Genomic DNA, 20,099 nt, shown 5'->3' with positions numbered 1-20,099 from the left:
GTTATGCGATCATAAAGCATGCGCAGTGAATAGGTTCCCGGAGCTTGAAATAGTATGCCTGCCCGGAGTATGAGGACGTGGGCAGTAGTCTAGTCTTGGTTGTGTACATAAACAAGTAAATTATCCACTCATTACATAAATATAAACATGTTGATTTTTAGCAGACTCTGTCACAGAGAGAACTCAGTGTCTGCTTTACTGACACCTGTATGTCTGCCTGCCTGTCTGCTAATGACAATGTGCAATGCACAACTTCAATCACTGACCACATGCATTTTGAATTTAACACGTAGCGGGTTTATAAGCCATAACCGAATAGCCGGCTAAGCGTATCGGCAAGTGAACCAGTGGCCAATGAAAAGTCTTCGTTACACTTGGGTGCACACCCACCGACTCTGACTTGGTTTGGTATCGCGGCTTCTTCGTTTCGAGGGAGGTAAAACTACGTACAAAAACTGCATTTTTGATTTGCGATGATATTGGTTTTTTTCTGAATCAGCAATCAATTTTATGTATCATGAATAAGTGATAACTGTGTTTAAATTACGTTTGATTAATTGGATGCATGTAAACTGTAACAATGAAAACATTTGAGTCAAGTGTTTGAATTCCATTTAAAATAACAACAGCAAACTAAACACTAATTACGCTATTCTAAAATGTGATGTATAATTTTTTTCGGCATTTTTTACTTTTGATTTCGGTCCATTTGACTTTGGAATCTGCCCATTTGACAACAACCCGTCGGCACCCGTGGCAAGCCACCTCCTCGTGGTGGGTGCTGGGTAACGCTAAGAGCTCGCCGCGTGGACCCGGGTCAGCAAGGTACATAGCACCCCATTGCACCCGAAATGGGCAACCTGTTTGCCGTGGGTTGCGTCCAGTGTCGGTGGAGGACGGGATCCTGGTGGCTGAGGGCAACTGGACCTTTAACCATGTTCTGTTTGCCTAACACACTACTTCGGCCCTTACTTCATCTAGACGGGTGGTTGAATGCGCCCGATTCAACCAATCGGCTGGTCATGCCACGCCCTGTGCATGGATTATATATATGTCATTGCGCAATATTTATTTGGACTTTTAATTTCGGTCTTCGCTCAATTATTCATCTACGTTTCTGGCTTTGGAATGTATTTTAAGTTCTGAATTTTGCCTAGAGTCGTATGCCCAAAAGGCGGTGGCTCATGGGCCAATCTGGTGGATTAATTCTTTGTAATTCTTCTACTGGGGACACTAGTTTTAATCCCATTTGTGATATTTTAGTTGTTTTACTGTCCTGACAGGTTTTTATAGTATCCATATATTTCATTTCAGTATGAAACGTTCTCGTCACGATATGGCTGAGATATTGCCGATGTGACGTTAGATATTAACTCACTCACTCTTCTACTGGGGTATATCATCCGGGTATCCTTGGTGGTGCAAGCTGGAGGCCCGCCGCTTGCTTTAGCAATGTCCTTGTGATACTCCGTGGTGGGTGGGGAGCTCGGATGATGAACCATATTACACTAACTATGGCGTATGAAACCCCAACATAAAAAACAAAACGTCCACTTGATACTGACCCTGTTGATACTGACCATAGACCGTCTGCATCGATTGAGTATTGGCCGCGTTTCGTTGTGATTGAGACTCCTGACACCGTTAAAGCTGAACCCCTTTGCTGTGTCCAACGGTATTCAAGGTATTGCTGGGGATGTGAAGAACATAAGACGTTTACGTTCGGGTGCCCTGCTAGTTGAGTGAGGGAAAAAGCAGCAAGCAACCCAACTTGATGAACATGAAATCTTTCGTGGGCATTCCGGTCACGGTCTCTGCTCACACGACCTTAAACACTAGTAAAGGTATCATCAGAGATCGTGATCGATTGTTTGCTGATATGTCCGAAACTGACATAGCATCAGAAATAAAAGATCAAGGTGTGCTGTACGTCAAGCGCTTTTCAACCCGAAAGATCAATGAAACATTCCAAACAAATACATATCTGTTTACTTTCTCATGTTCAAATGTTCATAAATCTGTGAAGGCAGGCTACTGCAACATACAAGTTGACACCTACATCCCCAACTCGCTCAGGTGTTTTAAATGCCAGAAATATGGACACGGTGTAAATACTTGCACATTGTCTGTTGTGTGTGCTCACTGTGGTGAGAAGACACACACCACAGAAGATTGTGACAGTGATTACAAAAAATGCACCAATTCCTCAGGCGACCATTCTTCATATTCTAAACAGTGTATTATTTGGAAAGACCAAATGGAGATCAATAAAATAAAATTTACTCAAAATATCTCTTTTTCAGAGGCCAAAAAAACTGGTAAAGGGATCTAATCTTCCAGAAAGCTATGCTACAGTAACAAAAACATGGGGGTCTAGCTCTAAAACAACATCAACCACAGGCTGCCAAACTAAATTGCGATTCTCCACAGCTTTTGTACTCTGCTATATCATCACAGACTGAGGAATCACTTCCTAGTACCTCAAAATCGTCTTCTGAACTAAAATCATCATCTCAGTCACACTCAAAGTCTCAATTGACAGCTGATAGTCAACAAACTGTGAAAGGTAAACAGAAGCCAAAGCCTGATGCTTCAAAACAACAAACTGGCAGAGCTCCTGAAGGGTCACAAAACAAAATTCAATTGTTCAATAAATACGGGTCTCCTGAAGACATGGACGTTTCTGAAAATGTCCATTCTAGGGCACATAGCTTGTCGCCCTCCAAAAGAGTGCTGGGTAGATCCCCAATAAATCAAACCAAAAGATGGATTGAGGACGAATTTACATGAATTACAGCTATTAGTCCAAGATTTTACACCTTCTGTGATATATCTCCAAGAGATATATTTAAAACAAACAGATACATTTGACCTTCGTCATTTTAATGCATATCATTGTTTTTCACCTCCGGGTGATAGGACCACTGGCGGATCATCCATTCTAGTCAGACAAAACAATATTCAAAGCCCTGTTTCACTTATTACTAATATGCAGGCTGTTGCAGTGAGAATTACTTTACATGCAGCGTTTACGCTATGCTCTCTTTATATTTCGCCGTCTTCGACGTTTGCCAAAACTGATCTTCAAGCTCTATATGACCAACTCCCGAAGCCCTGTATTATAATGGGAGACTTAAATGGGCACAACCCGTTCTGGGGTAGTGTAAATACAAACACTATAGGTAAATTGTTGGAGGACTTTCGTTCTGACAATGATTTACGTATTTATAATGATGGTTCCAACACATAAATATTTACACCCTGGTACAGGGACATATTCTAATCTCGACTTGTCACTGACCAATTCAGAGCTACTAAATGCGATGACCTCTGTGACCTCGATGACCATTTTCCTACTATACTAAAATCTGTAACTCCATCTGATGTTCCTCCATCATCAAGGCGGAATTTTATAAACGCTAACTGGGCTTTATATGAAACACTATGCGCTGAAAAACTTAAACCTGAACGTTTTATTGATGCTCCTGATGCTATGAAATGTTTTTCTGATGAATTGAACTTCATAGGTGATGAGTGTATACCAAATTCATCTGCAGTTCCCCATATTCGAAAACCATGGTTCCACGATGACTGCAAACAAGCTAGGAAGGCAAAGAAAATAGCAGAACACTATTTCCGTCGCCATCCTATGGTGTATAACTTGAATAGATATTAAATTTTAAATGCTAAATCACGACGTACTTTTAAACAGAACACACGCCAAACTTGGCAAAATTATGCATCTAAATTCTAAATTCTCGGACATTCATCTTAAACATGGAGATCAATTACTTACGGGTAAATCAGATATAGCAAATAAACTAGGTGAAACCCTCGCTAAAAACTCTTCCTCTTCTAATTATTTACCTAAATTCCAGCAGTACCAAAAACAACAAGAAAAGACAACTATTAATTTCAACTGAGGAAGATAATAATGAAACTTTTTTCTATTCATGAACTCCATACTTCACTTGATCAAGCTCATGATACTGCTACAGGAGCTGATAACATACATTATCAACTCCTGAAGCATTTACCAGAATCCTGCCTAGAAACTCTTCTTCATATTTTTCATGATATTTGGACATCGGGTAACTTTCCTCTCTCATGGCGTGATGCCATAGTAGTACCCATACCTAAACCTGGACGTGATCATATGGATCCGTCCAATTATCGGCCGATTTCACTAACTAGCTGTGTTCGCAAGACCATGGAACGCATGATAAATACTTGCTTGGTACATGGAAACAAATAACCTTATCACAGATCTACAATGTGGTTTCCGTTAAAAACAGAAGCACAGCCAATCACTTAGTGCGTTTGGAATCATTTGTGAAAAATGCGCTAATTAATAAACAACATGCTCTGTCTATCGTTTTTTATCTTGAGAAAGCATATGACACAACCTGGGAATATGGCATTTTAAGAGATTTACATGATTTCGGCTTGCGAGGTCGTTTGCCTGAATTCATAGCCAAATGTTTAAATAACAAGACTATTTCAAGTCCGCGTCGGTTCTGCCCTGTCTGATCATTACAATTAGAATCAGTGTGTTCCACAAGGCAGCATTTTGTCTGTCACACATTTTACAATAAAGATCAACAGTTTATTAAACGTTTTAAACGATTTAATAGATGGATCTATACTTGTGGATGATTTTAATATTTCTTGCCGTGGTAAAATTATGCCTTCTATTGAACGGCAACTACAGTTGTGTTTAAACAAAATAGATAAATGGTTTCTTGAAAACGGCTTCACATTTTCTAAATCAAAAACCCATTGTATACACTTCTGTCGTAAATACAAAACCCATAAAGACCCAGAACTATTTCTAAGTGATACCCCAATCAAAATGGTCAAGGAGGCCAAGTTCTTGGGCGTTATTTTCGACTCACATTTGACCTTTTTGTCGCATATTAAATCCCTTAAAACCAGATGCCTGAAGGCACTCCATTTATTTAAGGTTGTTTCAAATTCAAAATGGGGAGGGGATCAGACTTCCCTCCTTCACTTATCGTACGATCGAAACTTGATTATGGTTACATCATATATGGTGGATCCTGTCAAAACAACTTAAAGCTACTTGATTCTGTGCACCACCAAGGCCTAAGGCTTTGTCTTGGCTTTTTAAGAACCTCTCCTATCGACAGTCTTTACGTCGAAGCTGACGAGCCTTCTCTCAACCAACGCCGTATAAAACTTTACAATACCTTACAAAATTAGCTTCTAATGAGTCCCATCCTGCATTTAATTGTGTCTTTAATCCTCTTTATGAGGATTTGTATAGCAAAAAACCTTCCCTTGTTCCGCCTCTTGGGCTCAGAATTAAGCCATTCCTTGCTGCTTCTAGCATTCAGCTGGAAAATATAGCTCCCGTCTTCTTTCTTCGTCTCCTCCTTGGCAGTTGGTTAGGCCATAAGTTGACCTAACGCTAACTACATTTAAAAAAAGAGAAACGAATGAATTACAATATAAACAAGAATATAATCAATTGAAACAAAAATATAGCAATTATAAATCCTTATTTACAGATGGGTCCAAGGACGGTGGCGCTGTGGCTTGTGCCACTGTCACTGGATCCAGAACAATATATTCTAGATTACCAGATAATAGTTCTATTTTCACAGCTGAAGCTAACGCCATATTAACAGCTCTCAAATATATTCAAAGACACCCTAAACGTAAACGATATATAATTTATTCCGACTCTCTTTCTTGCCTTCAGGCTATTAAAATATTTCTTGCAAACATCCACTTTTAATAGAAATCATCGAATTGTGTAATGATCTTGCTACTGGCCAATACGACATCGTCTTCTGTTGATTTCCCAGCCATGTGGGAGTCTCTGGTAACAACATTGGCTGACCTTGCTGCTTAAGCACTCAACACATCTGTGACACCACTTCTTATTCCTTACAGTAATTACAAAGCCACCATTAGATCTTATATCCGTGACCTTATGCAGAAGAAGTGGGACACCCAAGTAGGTATCAATAAACTACATGAAATAAAACCCTACATTGATTATACCCACTTGGATTGTCAGTCCAGATTTGAAGAGGTCATCATGCGACGATGTCGTATTGGCTATACAAGATACACTCATGCATACCTATACAAGATATACTCATGCATACCTATACAAGATACACTCATGCATACCTATACAAGATACACTCATGCATACCTATACAAGATACACTCATGCATACCTATACAAGATACACTCATGCATACCTATACAAGATATACTCATGCATACCTATACAAGATGCACTCATGCATACCTATACAAGATGCACTCATGCATACCTATACAAGATGCACTCATGCATACCTATACAAGATGCACTCATGCATACCTATACAAGATACACTCATGCATACCTATACAAGATACACTCATGCATACCTATACAAGATATACTCATGCATACCTATACAAGATGCACTCATGCATACCTATACAAGATGCACTCATGCATACCTATACAAGATGCACTCATGCATACCTATACAAGATACACTCATGCATACCTATACAAGATACACTCATGCATACCTATACAAGATACACTCATGCATACCTATACAAGATACACTCATGCATACCTATACAAGATGCACTCATGCATACCTATACAAGATGCACTCATGCATACCTATACAAGATGCACTCATGCATACCTATACAAGATACACTCATGCATACCTATACAAGATACACTCATGCATACCTATACAAGATATACTCATAACTAAGTGTTAAAAGGTGAGGATCCTCCATTTTGTATCCATTGTGATGAGAGAGTCACGGTCAAGCATATCCTGCTTGACTGTGTTGAGTTCTCCATCACAAGGGATAAGTATTTGAATGTCAAAACCATCAAGGATCTTTTTACCACTGTTGCTTCTCATTTAGTTACTGGTTTCTTAAAAGAAATTGATTGTTTGGTTGAAGTTTGAGTAATATGTTCTGTAAATATTTGTATTTTAAATATTGGTAGCTCAGATAAATAAGTTGAATTGTTGGTGGCTGTACCCTCAAAGGGGGTTGAAGTATAGTAAAATTATTGTCCTCCTGAGAGGGTACGTAAGTCCCAAAACATTTGATATAAATTTAAGCCTACCACGTTTTTAATCGTAGTATTCATGTTATTTAAATTTTGGCTAACGTTTCGTACACTCACCAGCAGCTGAAGGGATGGTGTAAATCCAACTGAGGTCCATGTAGGTAGCAAAGGTACTGTAAGTCCCCATGGTCCCTAGTGTGGTGATCTACCTTCTATTGTTGGCGATATATAGTCTGTTTTTATATTGTATTGTCTCAATAGTGATATTAGTGTTAACTTTCCATGCTTGTTTTAATTGTAATTGTGATATTCTAGTTCTTTTACTGTCCTTTGTCGACAGGTTTTCATGGTGCTCATATATTCCATTTCAATGTTATTGTCCCGTCACGATATGGTTGAAATATTGCCGATGTGACGTTAAATATCAACTCACTCACTCACTCACTCACTCACTCACTCACTCACTCACTCACTCACTCACTCACTCACTCACTCACTCACTCACTCACTCACTCACTCACTCACTCACTCACTCACTCACTCACAACAACCCAGTCAATAATATATCCAATCAGTGAAAGACCCTTGAAAATGGATTGCTCAGGGATTGGCATACCAGCCGTAATATTGAAGGCGTGTCTACGCAGCCCTTAGTTATTCGCACGAAGTAACACATTTGATTTGATGTAATGAAAACGATGTAAGAATCTACATCGATACGTCGCTCAATGTAATAAACAAGAAGTTGTCATCCATAAAGCTGCATGTCTCATTTTTGTTACAGTAATGTTTATGGGGTTCACGGGTGATGATGATATGATAAACATAAGAGTGGCGACTAAACACAGCTCTTGGGTCGTTCAAGTTGACACCTCGTCTGTGAAGCACAGAGGGAGACACGGACGGCGAACAACGCTTCTTAAGAATTCACCAGCTTGTAACCATGCAATGGCCCTGCTTCTGACGTGGGCGCGTAACGATTTGTAGAAGACATTATGAGGCTTTAAAACTGTTTGTTGATTTTTTTTAAAGTACATGTCACCACAAGCTGCTTGGGAAGTCTGTCCTCCACATGCACCAGTCTGTTGTGCTTGAGCGTTTGAATCGAACATGGTGTGTTTCAACACATTTGAGTTTCACTGTTTTTGGCAATGTTTCATTTCACTCAAACTCAACGAATACTGTATCAGTTGCTTCACTTCAAGCCCTAAGATGTTAATTTAAGTGCTCATTCAGCACACAAAAAAGTTGCATTCACCTTTGAAGTATGAATGGCCAAACCATGTTTAAGTGTATATATGACGATCAGATTTTAGGGTGTTCCTTTTTGTTTGTGCTATATATAATATATTATTAATACATGCACTTAACTTGAATTATTAGAATGTTAGATGATACTTTGTACATATTGTAATGATTAAGATGGGCAGTGTAAACGACCAATGTACATATTTTAAGTGAAAGTATTATAAAGTGATACTATGATAGCATGTTAGATGATACTTTGTACATATTTTAAACATATGTTAATGATTAAGAAGGAAGTTAATATTAGAATTAAGAAGAGAAATATTTTGTAAATGCACATGTATGAATAGAATGAAAGTGAACGTCTTGTGGCTGTCGCCTTCCTTTGATTTTAGGGTTATTGTATAAACACCCGAACCCATTGTTGCAAACGTCCACACTTTTCGCACGAAGTCGAAAACGAAAAACAAATCACGTTTATACACGTCCAAAAGAGTCGCCTTCCTGCTAGTGAACCATTAAAGGTTTACTCTCCAGTGCCCATTTTTGTGTTGAAATATCAGAGAGATTAGGGTGAAGTCTGTATTAGGCTAGTAGGCAATGGTATATGGTATAGTCTACTTAACTTTTAAGTCATAAGCTACATACGTACATCATATACTAGTATGCACCTTACACTAACTAAGCAAGACGTGTATAATGATTTTGAAATAATTATATAATGGTTTTAAGAATCATCAGTAGATTCTTCTTATTCTTACTGTTCTTAACCTTAAGCTTATAGTTGAAGTAAAGCAGATTGTGTCCACCCTGTACGTTTACAAAGAACAGACGCCACTATATGGCTGAAATATTGCCGATGTGACGTTAAACATCAACTCACTAACTCACTCACTCATTACAGTGAACTGACCGTCAACGTGACCATGATGAAGTGGGGGTTCATCATATATATATAACTGTGACATTTGTTATTGGTCACCAATTTCTTCAGTCTTGCGGTCACAGTGTCACCAAACTTACCTTGAAACAGACTATAAAGGACCCCCCCAATACTTCTACTGGTGACTGCATTTTGTTGTTAGCATATTGGGAGTACACTATTTTGAATTGGGTCAGTTCTCCAACACGGTTGGTTTGCCACATTCAGGAATGTTCCAGCTAGATGGCGGTGGTCTGTAAATGCTAGTAATCGAGTCTGGACCAGAACATTCTTATCATCCACTTTTTCTATTTATCTGAAATAATGGGACTATCTAAAATTGTCACGTGTTGTTCTCCCATGTCTCCCATGTTTGAAAAAAAAAACATTTTAAAATTTCTGCTGTGAACAGAAGTATCATACTTTCACTGCAAAATGTTCCTGCTGCTCCTTTGGCCCTTGTTGTTGTGTGGAGCAGCGCTCGCTGACACAACTATCACAATCTCCAACCAGTGGCTCTCTGAAGGTGGACGTGTCCACTATGAACCTGAAAGATGGAATAAAATAAACGGCCTCACCCAATAGAATTTAATTCCAAACTGTAAATCTATCGGAACAGCTCCCGGGCGGTGGGTGAACAGAGACCTGAGGTCTTTGAAGGGCATTTAGAGAGGGCATAGAGAGACCTGAGGGATGGTCTTTTTGCCAATGTAAGTACTATGAAAAACGCCTTGTGCATATATAATGATAATTTTGTAAATGATATCTCCCATGCATGATTTTATGTACTTGTAGATAATGATATCTGACAAACTCTTACAGCAAAGTTGGTTGACCTTACCATCCAGTGATCATATGATCAGTTCTATCCCGGATCCTCACGAGCATTTACTACCTCATAGATTGGATTGTCTAGTTCTGCGTTAAACAAACAATTAAACAAGCAATACCCAAGTGAGCAAAAGTACAAACTGTAATGCTTAGAGCACTCATTAGGCGTGGGGCACCCGTGGTGAGAGGTGGGTAACGCTAACAGTTCTTCCCCGTGTAGATCTGTGGTAGAATACAGTGGTATTGAAGTACAGGTACCTGAGCAGGTTAAAATATCTTATTTTGGTAATTCGGATTGCGTCACCATTTCAAAGCTAATGGTTTATCTGTCCTGGGAGGATTTATCTGTATCTTGTCATCCCATGAAAGCTGTGCACAGTTAATCATCGTTTTTCCTTCAGTGGCCACAAAGTCCTAGTCGGCCGGAATACCCAGATCCAGCTTACCTCCAGGACCCTGGACGTCAGCAAGTGACATTTGCGACCTACATGAACCAACTGAATGGCTACGGGAATAACATCTCCAAGATGGTCTGGAACATACAAGGCAAGTCAATCAAACGTTTGAAGAAAGATATATAATAGGAACATATATTGTCGATGTGACAGTTGTTGGTGTTTTCCTCTGGACAACACCATTAACAATCTTTAACATGTCCTCGCTTGTTTCCTTGCACCTGTATTGTATATAGAAAATACTTATTCAAATATGTCACTCCCTCCATATTCATTGGTATTTTAACAGACATTTTACTGGTAATTATTGGAGATTGAGTGTGGCTTTACACCTTGAAACAACATTCCGGTGGTATAAAATAGAAGACACAACGTATGGACTTTACACATTCTGCCTCTGAGGGAAACCCGCACCCCGGGCAGTATAACTGCTAGGCTTACTCGCCACCCATAGACGTGATTGATCATCCTTAAGTATACTGCATATATGTCCACTTATACCAGTGCCCACATGTTTATATGAATTTCTTGTTCAGTATATGTCTATTTCAACCAGCTGTTCATCCAGACCACACTCACGGTTTGTAGCCGTTCCAGCCCTTAGAGAGTGGGTAGTGAAGAATCCTTTACAGAATCCCCTGGCTCAGAGCCCTTGGACCACCCCGGACAGAAAGCGTCTCCTGTAGGGGCTATAGAGTACCCATGGTTAGGCTTAGGATACTTGAGTGGACGAAGGTAAAACTCATCACAGCCAACTGTCCTGGAATCAAGTTGTACATACATTCCATGTAAGCTGCAATGTAGCTGTCGTCATATCATATTAGCAAAAAAAACCCGAAGCACCCTACTTCGTTTTTTTCATTTTAAGATATCACATAAAGAATCTCATTCATCTGACATGGTTGAAAGTATCTAGTGAAATGGATGAGGTAAATTATTGTGGTATGTTTTTTATCCTTCCAACAGTCTGTCTCCTGCACAGAAGAGCGCGTCCATAGCGTCTGTATCATGCATCCTGTGCCACCTATAAAGGAACCCCCCCCCCCCCCCCCAATACTTCTACTGGTGACTGCATTTTTTTGTTAGCTTTATAGGTCGCCATTATTAATATTGCTGTGTTTGGGTGAAGTCTTGAGAAACCAGGGCGCCAGTATGTGTGATTTTAGGTTAAAGCACAATTAACTCGCAACCAGCTGCAGGAATATGTGTGAGTCTGAGCAGTTTGTTCCTTACTGAGGGCAGAGAACATTGGTTTTGATCCTTAATGGAACTCAGCAAAACGGTACTGTAGTTTACTGACAAAACTAAATTTTAAATATCCCTTATAGTACACAGAAGGTAGTTTAACATGGAATGAATGCTTGATTTGCTTGTCTCTGGAAATTATTTACAGGTTTAAGCTGGCCAGATTGGATGAATAAGTCAAAACATCATGGCAAATTCCCCAATAATGTTGATGCAGCATCAGAGTTCGTGTCACTGATGGTCCAGGGTTGCAAGGACTTCACATTAGGACGAATTCCATATGTATTAGAAGTCATAAATGAACCTGATTGGGCGGAAAACATCATTGACCCACAAACGAATATAGAATTCAACAGGGCAGTTGCTGACAAACTCAGATCCAGATATGGAATGAAAGTTGCTGGACCCACATACACAAGTATGGCCTTACGTCAAGCAGGCGAAGATAACTTCACATATTGGAAGAGAACTGCTGAGTTTCTGGATATGTCTCTTGACCACTTGGACTTTTTCGGTTTCCATTCCTATAACTATCTCCGTATATCAACTGCTGGAAACTGTTCTTACTTTGGCATAAATGAAGCTCGTCTAGTTGCATTTCTGGACATGGTGGAAAATTACTCTTTCATCAAGAAAGGAAAAAATGTTCAATTAGTTAACACTGAATTTGGATGCGGTAACATTTTCGGAGTCAGTCCTAATTTTGAAAATGGACTGATAGACTTTGAAACCATTTATCAACCAAACGGCTTCATGTTTACCTTCCTTAATATGAGAGAGTTTATAGACAGAGTTACCGTCTTCCTGTCGTCAAATGGACAATACCCTGGTCATCCTTCCCTGAGGTATTCCTTATTTACTCTTGATGGCCACCCCCTTCAACCAACCAAATTCTTCAGGTTTTGGCAAAACATTACTAATGACCAAAAATTTCTTCGAGTCTCAAGTCAGTATAATGAACAGGACAGAATGGTTGCACCTCTTGTCCTTGCAAACCCTCTCACCAAGGAGATGGTAGTTCTTCTCCACAACTATGGTAGTAAATTTGAGAATGTTAAATTGGACTTTCCAAACAACTGGCTTATCCCTTCCACGGGTGAAGAAACATGCGTTCTGCTCGAAAATGGTAATCCAGCTTTTCATGACAATTATCATTTTAACATATCGAAGCTTCATGGCACTGTTGGTCTGCCCGGATCTTCAACCTGCTTCTACAAGTTCAAAACCAACTACAACTTTGCTGAACTACGCACGAACAACGAGACCACATACTACGGGAAGGACATGATCATACCAATCAATGACGGACATGCACAGACAACCATACACCTACCCAGCTCTGAATACCATACCGCTCACCTGAGAGTGGGAGTGAGCAGAGACCTCAATGCGGATGCAAAACCGCATGCAGTGCAGTTCAATGGTCAGACTTTGTCTTTAGGTTACATGCTATTTGACTCTATGAAGAATGATGATAGCTTGCGTAAAACAACATGGAACGTTTTGGAATTCATGGTTCCAGAATCACTGGTCAACACAACCAACACCGTCAGCATGACCTTTAATGGAGATGGTGGTCACGTGACATCTGTCGCCCTTGTTGTTGGAAAACTTCAGTAGATAAATTTCACTTTGAGAATATCTGACTTGTTTTAATTCTTATCACAAGTGATGTAAATGGTATTATTAAAATAGTTTGTGACTGAAGGACAATAAAACCAACTAGAATATAAGACCAACAAGAATTAAAACTAGCATCTCTCTCTCAAATCGGATTTCAAATTAGGACAATACAGTATAAAGGTGGACTTTAGATCAGCAACATCTGATGGTAGATCACAATACTATGGACCATGGAACCTTACAGTGCCTTTGCCACATGAGAAAAGAGTAGAGTTGTGATTAATTTGATTCATAAACAATACGAATGCTGTATTAAGTGATGCCGAAAAGAGTCCGGGTCCTGAAACACAATGCACGCTTAATCATGCTTCCAGAACGGACTGTAGAACACCAAATTTATTCTATTTACTTTAAAAGATATGGTCTAACATACTTTCACTGGAAGGCAATAACATTTTCAATACTTCAAATACTTTTGAACCAACTTCTAACAATCTTTGTTACTAATCTGAAAACAATAGTGTCGCAACTCTGAGTCAGTGAAATAATACTTAACGTCACATCGGCAATATTGCAACCATATCGTGACGAAAACAATTCATATAATAGAAATGAAAACATTCTGAAGTGTGAAACTAATCTGATCTAAAGAAACAAAACAACAGATATCCTTTTTACACATCAAAAACAACCAACAATTAACTGAAAACTAATTACCCATATTTTAAAGATCCTTCTGGATAAAACTTTGAAATAAAACTTTGAAAGAGATGATAAACAATGCATGACAAGGGATACAAAATGTAGGATGCTCTTATTCTTAAGCGTTCACATCTGGACAACCCAATGGGTGTAACCGATATTTGGTCTAATTTTGTGTATTTAACACTTTCTTGGATCGTTTGCATAGGATTTTGGGTGTATGATCTAACCACGGTTTTAAAATGGAAGTATGTTATGACAACTGTCACAGATTTGTTCACTGCTGAACATAGTGCCGTAGAATAGGCATTGTATTACCAGAAATGCAATGATTTTCTTTAAATTAAATTTCTTGCAAACAAACCACGGGTAGTTCATAACAGGGGTAGTTCATAAACTTGCAAAAGTAACCGTAAATCATCATTTTTTATGCCGCATCAGCCATATTTCAGCTCTGTGATGAGAGAACTCGTTAATGATAATTCTAACATAGTTAAAACAAACAAGTGGATAAAAGTCACTCATACCAGAAAAGGATAAAACTCAGAAATTATGATTAAAATCAATGCCATGTCACAAAATGGTTTCTCTCAATTATTTTATTCTCCTACTAATGAAATTGTGTACAAACACTGCCATTGTAGAAACACTGCCATAATATTGAGGAATTACCATTTTGTCCACACAGTCAAAAAGAATGGCTTTCACAGTTACCTGACGTCGACAAGGAAGGGACTCTAAAATGTTAGAAGGGCACCATGAGTATAGTGGGAATGACCTGTTTGGCACTGACGTAACACATTATCATCTCTTCAGCAGACAACACTGATATTGGTATGACTGATCATTGGCTGAATGTTATTCAGCTTGATTGTCGTTTGTTTATTCCAATTTGAACACCAACATAATTCCTTAATTGCGGGACTTCAATTGGTATGAGGACGATTGCTTTTTGATCCTGATTTCTCCCGGGCATCGGCTTTACTATTACCTTTTTATTCCGATGTGGCTTAATGTCCAAGAAAAGAATTTCTCTGTGTTTACAACAGACAAATCTTTGCAGCAAATCACAAATTGAGTGAGCAAGTTAAAATTAAAATTACACTGGCAGTATTTCGGTGAAAGTTTTCTGTATAAATGAAACTTAAGTTACTTACAGTCTTTCTACTGGCCTGTCTACAAAAGACAATAAATAACTTGTCTATCACAGAATTATACTCCAAACTAAAGTGAGAGCATAAACACTATTTTTTTATTTGTACAGTGTAATGTTAATCTAGCTTTGCAATATTTTTTGATGGACAAAAAGTACTCATTGCGTAGCAGAACATATCTATCACAGATAAAGAAAACGTGGTATTCATATCACAGTGCAAGCAAATCGATTCTATGTCGGATTTATCACTGACTTTTTTATGTTCTTGGTTAACCCTGAAATCATGAAGAGATATACGAACGAAATTAACATATCGATTTAGTTAAGTTTCTATTTTCAAGTTTATGTATATATGTTTCACATTGGGATAGGTTTTTATTACTAAAATAGTGTGATATATATGATGATGATTCAATATTCTGCTGTCAGGATTGGATGTACATATCGATCATAACGTGAAACATTCATTCTTAACAACTTAATTCAATATTTTATAACTTTTATCCGTGTTGTTATGAATAAACAGTATCGTTCGGTTTCTCCAAGAATAGCTTTGTTTGCTGCATATATTTACCCACTCCTGGAAATCATTTGAAGAAGTTTGTTTGTACTTTTTCTATAACTTCCTTTCACTTTGTGCTATCTTTACATTCCCCCAACATCGTTGCTTCAATTAACTGATCTTCAAGCACTTTACGACCAACTTCCAAAGCCCTGCATCATTATGGGTGATCTCAATGGTCATAACCCACTATGGGGTAGTGTGCATACAAGCAATATAGGACCGGAAGGTTACTTGAAGAGTTCATTTCAAATAATGATTTATGCATCTATAACGATGGCTCTCACACTTATCTACATCCTGGGAATGGTACTTATTCTAGTCTTGATTTATCTGTCACTGACTCAATCCTCCTGAATGAATTTGAATGGTCCGTCCATGACGACCTTTGTGGAAGTGATCACTTTCCTACATTTCTAACACCTGTAACCCCTTCTGACGTTCCTCCGTCATCCAGATGGAATTTTAAGAAGGCTAACAGGCCTTTATATGAAACTCTCTGTGCTGACAAACTTAAACCTGAACTTTTCACTGATGTTGCTGACGCTATAAAGTGTTTTACTGATGAGGTGAACAACATAGCCAATGGGTGTATCCCTAAGTCCTCCGCAACTCCACATATTAGAAAACCGTGGTTCAACGATGATTGCAAACAAGCTCGGAAGGCACGGAAAAAAGCTGAATATTATTTCCGCCGCCATCCTACGGTCCACAATTTGAACAAATATAAAATTCTTAATGCTAAAGCTCGGCGTACCTTTAAGCAAAGTAAACGCCATTCTTGGCGAACGTATGTATCAAAGATCAGTGCACGTACGCCGATATCAAAAGTATGGAACATGATTCAGAAAATCAAGGGAAGGGCACTAAATCCAGCATTCAACACCTTCAGGATGGTGATCAACTACTGACTAACAAATCCGATATCGCAAATAAACTGGGTGAAACCCTCGCCAAACACTCTTCTACAAATTATGTGCCTGAATTTCAGAAATATAAAAATCAGCAAGAAAAGAAAGCTATAAATATCAGTTCAAATAATGATGAAGATTATAATGAAATATTTTCTATTCATGAGCTTCATGCTGCTCTTGAACAAGCTCATGATACTGCTTAAGGAGCTGATCATATACATTATCAACTCCTGAAACACTTACCAGAATCTTGTTTAGAAATCCTTTTAAATATATTTGATGACATCTGGACTTCGGGAAAATTTCAGTCTTCATGGCGAGATGCTATAGTAGTCCCAATCCCTAAACCTGGACGTGATCATACTGATCCTTCAAATTATCGACCAATTTCTCTCACAAGCTGTGTTTGCAAAACCATGGAACGAATGATAAACAATAGACTAGTTTGGTACTTAGAGACCGATAACCTCATAACAGATATTCAGTGTGGTTTTCGTAAAAACAGAAGTACCATTGATCACTTAGTGCGTTTAGAATCATTTGTCAAAAACGCTATAATTAATAAACAACATGCAGTCTCTATATTTTTTTATTTAGAAAAAGCCTATGACACTACATGGAAATATGGCATTTTGAAAGATTTGCATGACTTTGGACTGCGAGGCCGTTTGCCTCAATATATTTCCAACTTTTTAAATGACAGACAATTTCAAGTCCGAGTGGGTTCTACCTTGTCTGATCATTATAGTCAGGATCAGAGTGTCCCACAAGGCAGTATTTTATCTGTCACTTTATTTAGCATTAAAATCAACTGTTTATCTAAGGTTTTAAATGATTCAATTGATGGATCACTTTTGAGGATGATTTAATATTTCTTGTCGCGGTAAAAATATGCATACTATTGAAAGACAACTGCAATTGTGTTTAAACAAAATTAACAAGTGGTGTCTTGAAAACGGTTTTAAATTTTCTAAATCGAAAACTAATTGTATACATTTTTGTAGAAGATATAAACTGCATAAGGACCCTGAACTATTTCTCAGTGGCACTCCCATCAAAGTGGTAAAGGAAGCTAAGTTCTTAGGTATAATTTTTGACTCCCATTTAACCTTTTTACCACATATTAAGTCCCTTGAAACTAAATGCCTGAAGGCCCTTGACTTGTTGAAAGTCATTTCTAATTGTAAGTGGGGAGGGGATCAAGCTACCTTCCTGCAACTTTATCGATCATTGATCAAAACTTGATTACGGCTGCATCGTCTATGGTGGAGCCTGCAAAAGCAACCTAAAACTTTTAGATTCTGTTCACAATCAAGGTCTAAGACTTTGTCTTGGCTCATTTCGAACTTCACCCGTCGACAGCCTGTACGTTGAGGCTGATGAACCATCTCTTAAACAACGCCGTATAAAATTAGCTTTACAGTATATAACCAAATTATATTCCAACGAGTCAAACCCTGCATTTAACTGTGTCTTTAAACCTCTGTATGAGGATTTGTATAACAAGAAGTTTTCCCTTGTTCCGCCTCTTGGACTAAGAGTGAAACCTTTCCTTTCTGCTGCTGGTATAGCGCTAGACAACATAGCTCCCTCCCGTCTGATTTACTCTCCTCCTTGGCAGTTGGTTAGGCCACAAGTAGACCTTACACTGACCACATTTAAAAAATCAGAAACTAATGAATTACAATATAAACAAGAATATAATCAACTAAAAAATAAATATTGCAATTACAAATCCTTATTCACAGACGGATCCAAGGACGGTGGCGCAGTGGCTTGTGCTACTGTCATTGGATCTAAAACAATATCTTTTAGATTACCCGATAGCAGTTTAATTTTCACGGCTGAAGCAAACGTCATATTGACGGCTCTTAAATATATTCAAAGACACCCGAAACATCAACAATTTATAATCTATTCAGACTCTCTTTCTTGCCTTGAGGCGATTAAAAACGTATCATGTAAACATCCACTTTTAATAGAAATTATTGAATTATGTAATGATCTTGTTACTGGCCAGTGTGACATCGTCTTTTGTTGGTTACCCAGCCACGTTGGTATTACTGGGAACACAATAGCCGATCGTGCTGCGAAGGTAGCACTGAACAAATCTGTGACACCACTTCTTATCCCCTACTCTGATTATAAAGCTGTTATCAGATCTTATATCCGGGATATCATGCAGAAGAGATGGGACACTCAAGTAGGTATCAATACATTACATGCGGTAAAACCCTATGTTGGTTACACCTACTTGGGTTGTCAGTCCAGATTTGAGGAGGTCATCATCCGACGATGCCGTATTGGCCACAACAGGTATAGACATCAATACCTATTGAAAGGTGAAGATCCTCCGTTTTGTATCCCTTGTGATGAACGAATCACAGTCAAGCATCTCTTGCTTGACTGTGTTGAGTACTCCATCACAAGGGACAAATATTTTACATCACGAACTTTGCAGGATCTTTTTATTAATCATAGTTCTCATTTAATTATTGCTTTTTAAAAAGACTTAGATTTGTTGTCTGAGCTCTAAATAGAGGGTTAAAGTACAGTAAAATTATTGTCCTCCCGAGAGGGTACGTAAGTCCCATAACATTCGAAGTAAATTAAAGCTCTCCACTGTTTTACTCGTAGCATACGTGTAGTTTTAATATATGGCTAGATATGACGAAATTGCTAACGGCTGAAGGGATGATGTAAATCCAGCTAGGGTCCATGCAGGTAGCAAAAGTACTGTAAGTCCCCATGGTCCCTAGTATGGTGATCTACCTTCAGTTGTTGGCAATCTATAGCCCGTTTTTATATTGTAGTGTTCTCAGTAATTAAACTGTTTTAGATATCATTACTAGATTTAAATGAATGTCTGTGATATACTAGTGGTTTTGCTGTTCTTTGTCAACAGATTGTTTCAAGTATTATTGATATATATCATGTTTTTGTATTGTTCTCGTCACAATATGACTGAGATACTGCCGATAAATATTAACTCACTCACTCACTATAACTTCCTGGTATTTTACACCCCAGATTTGTAACCCATATGTGAGAAGAGGAGATATTTTGGAATCAAATATTTTACACGCAGTTTGAAAATCAATATGTTTGTTGCAAGTAAACAATGATAAGACTGGTCCCATTGCTTTCCGTCCCTGAATTGCCAAAGTTTCACATATCAATATCTTTGTCCATATCAATCTTCAGGAAAACATAATACCCAGGTAATTGTAATAAGTCACAATTTCGAGATTTATATTATTATAAGACCATTTTTCAAGTCTGGAAAGTATACCTCCATTTCTGGAGACAATGATTTTTGATTTGTTTATGTTTACACTTAGTCCCCATTTCGAGCAATACTCAGGTAA

General features: G+C 38.3%; 1 pseudogene; it reads left to right on the top strand.

Annotated features, from left to right (window-relative positions):
• Positions 1 to 9,678: 9,678 nt before the first annotated feature.
• On the top strand, positions 9,679 to 13,394 carry LOC137290762 (beta-porphyranase A-like; annotated as a pseudogene).
• The last annotated feature ends 6,705 nt before the right edge of the window (positions 13,395 to 20,099 follow it).

The sequence above is a fragment of the Haliotis asinina genome, chromosome 1, assembly GCF_037392515.1.
Source record: "Haliotis asinina isolate JCU_RB_2024 chromosome 1, JCU_Hal_asi_v2, whole genome shotgun sequence".
Taxonomy (NCBI): Eukaryota; Metazoa; Mollusca; class Gastropoda; order Lepetellida; family Haliotidae; genus Haliotis; species Haliotis asinina.
This window is presented reverse-complemented; position numbering and strand designations above follow the sequence as displayed.